Source organism: Otolemur garnettii, unplaced genomic scaffold (genome assembly GCF_000181295.1).
Source record: "Otolemur garnettii isolate 467f Iridium unplaced genomic scaffold, OtoGar3 scaffold00156, whole genome shotgun sequence".
Classification (NCBI taxonomy): domain Eukaryota; kingdom Metazoa; phylum Chordata; class Mammalia; order Primates; family Galagidae; genus Otolemur; species Otolemur garnettii.
The window spans coordinates 2,152,741-2,155,685 of record NW_003852551.1 but is presented as its reverse complement, the minus strand read 5'-3'; positions in this window follow the sequence as shown (position 1 = coordinate 2,155,685).

Sequence of the window (2,945 nt, the reverse complement as noted above, 5' to 3'; positions counted from 1 at the left end):
GACATTTCCTGTTTTTGACCTTGTTACATACACTTTGTTTGTTATTTATTATTAAGAAAATGTTTTCTGGGCTCAGTGCCTGTAGCTCAGCAGCTAAGGGTGCCAGCCACATAGACCAGGGCTGGCGGGTTTGAACCCAGCCCGGGCCTGCCAAACAACAATGTCAACTACAACAAAAAAATAGCTGGGCGTTTGGACGGGCGCCTGTAGTCCCAGCTACTTGGGAGGCTGAAGCAAAAGAATCACTTAAGCCCAAGAGTTGGAGGTTGTTGTGAGCTGTGACGCTACAGCACTCTACCCAGGGCGACAAAGTGAGACTCTGTCTCAAAAAAAAAAACCCAAAAAACGTTTTTTTGTAGAGATGAGGTCTCACTATGTTGCTCAGGCTGGTTTTGAACTCCTGGGCTTGAGGAATCCTCCCACTTTGGCCTCCCAGAGTAGTGGGATTACAGGCATGAGCCAACACATCTGGCTGTAAACAAGATAGTAAAGAGGATTCACTTGGACTCTGGCTGGGTCCCTATGCCGACATATAGCAGGTGCAGCTATATTCAGAACCTGACCTAAGTCAATTCCTCCATCACTACTGCATTGTCCCCTGACCTCTAGGCTATAATACAAAAAAGAGTTAAGTGTACTCAAGCAGGTTCAGCTAAGGTCAAGGGTACATGGGGCATACTTGTTTGAAGACAGTGATTTGAAAAGAATAAAACTATTATACAATTTTGCCCTTTCCCACAGTCAGTTATCAAGAAACTAATGAAATTAAAGCTTCACAGCCTCTTCTGAGGCCCCAGAGGGGACCTAGCAATGTGTTCACATGGTCATGTTTTATAGATTTTGAAAGAGTAAGATATTTAAAAATTCTTTTTCTTAAAGAATCTCCCGCCCAAACTGTATAAACTTCAAGCCCCCAAATGTGGATTCACTTCTGCCTCGTATCAAGTCCTAGATGTTTAAGTAACCAGTTATTCATGCTTGGCCCATTTAATCCTTGCAACAATTCCGTAATATAAATGTTATTGTCACCTCAATTTACAGATGAGGAAATTGAGCTTAGAGAATAATTGTTGCTCAAGTTTTTACAGTTAGTAAGGGGGGCTCCATGCCCATAGCTCACTGGTTAGCTTGCCAGCCGCATGCACCAAGGCTGGCGGGTTCGAACCCAGCTGGGGACTGCTAAGCAACAATGACAACAACAAAAAAAAATAGCTGGGCATTGTGGCAGGCACCTGTAGTCTCAGCTACTTGGGAGGCTGAGACAAGAGAATCACTTAAGCCTAAGAGTTTGAGGTTTCTGTGAGCTGTGATTCCATCGCACTCTACCAAGGGCGATGTAATGAGATTCTGTCTCAAAAAAATAAAAAATACAGTTAGTAAGTGGTAGAGCTAGGATTTAAGTTCAGAAGTCAGGTCCAGTGTGGTTGTTCACACCTGTAATGCCAGCACACTGGACAGTCAAGACAGGAGAGTCACTTGAGGCCAGGAATTTGAGACCAGCCTGAGCAATGTAGCAAGACCCTGTCTCCACAAAAAATTAAAAAAAAAAAATCAACCTGGCATGATGATGTGTGCCGGTAGTTCTAGCTATCTGGAAGGCTGAGGGGGGAGGATCACTTGAGCCTAGTTGGAAGTTGCAGTGATCTGTTATCATACCACTGTACCTTAGCCTGGGCAACAGAGTAAAACGTTGTCTCAAAAAAAAAAACACACACACACAAAACAATAAATAAGGGCAGCACTTGTGGCTCAGTGGGTAGGGCGCCAGTCCTATATACCTAGGGTGGTGAGTTCGAACCCGGCCAAACTGCAACAAAAAATAGCTGGTCGTGGGGTGGCACCTGTGGCTCAGAGGAGTAGGGCGATGGCCCCATATGCTGGAGGTAGCAGGTTCAAACCCAGCCCCAGTTAAAAAACTGCAAAAAAAAAAAAGAAAAAAAAAGCTGGTTGTTGTGGTAGGTGCCTATAGTCCCAGCTACTCAGGAGGCTGAGACAAAAGAATCGCCTAAGCCCAAGAGCTAGAGGTTGCTGTGAGCTGTGATGCTATGGCACTCTACCGAAGGTGATAAAGTGAAACTCTGTCTCTAATAAATAAATAAACTTAATAACCTGTCTCCAGAGACCAGACCCTTAACCCTCTTACGTACTTTGCAATGGGCCAGGCGTGGTAGCTCACGCCTGTTGTCCAAGCGCTATGGGTGGATCACCTGAGCTTAGCCAAGTTCGAGACCAGTTAAAGACCAGCATGAGCCAGAGTGAGACCCTGTCTCTACAACAACAATGAAAAAAAACAGCCGGACCTTGTGATCCCAGCTACATGGGGGGCAAAAGAACACTACAGTAGGAAAAAGTAAAAAAAAAAAAAAAGTACTTTGCAGTGGTGTATATTTGTTTTTCTTTTCCACTTTCCCCACTAACATGAGGTCCCTGACAAATGACAAAGACAAGTCATTTCTATATACTCAGTCTGCAGCCAGAACAGACACCACCATATGTTGGCATATAAAAAAGAGAAAGGCAGCTCTTGACCCCTAAGGGCCTGCCTGACACTTAACAGCTGGGCCTTGGCTTCTCCTGTTGAACATAAACAATTTCAAAGAATATCAACCACAGACAAGGCCACTCTATGACCGTGAAGGATCAAAGGACATATAAGATCACTGTAATTATGTCTGAACACAGACCCCCCAAAAGGACATTGTCTAAGCCAAGAAAAAGACCAACCATTCCCATCCTTGCTAATATAAGGCTGTCACTTCTTACCTATGACAGCTTTAGCCTTAGTCTAGTCCTAGACAAACTTTATTAACACGCCCAGTCACAGAATTACCCGTGATCTTGACAGCATCTAATCCAAAGCCAAGCCCTGCTTCTTTCATTATCTAACAGAGCCCAAATTCTGTAAGTAGTTCTTTCTTTCTTACAGCCTCTTCTAAGATCCCCCC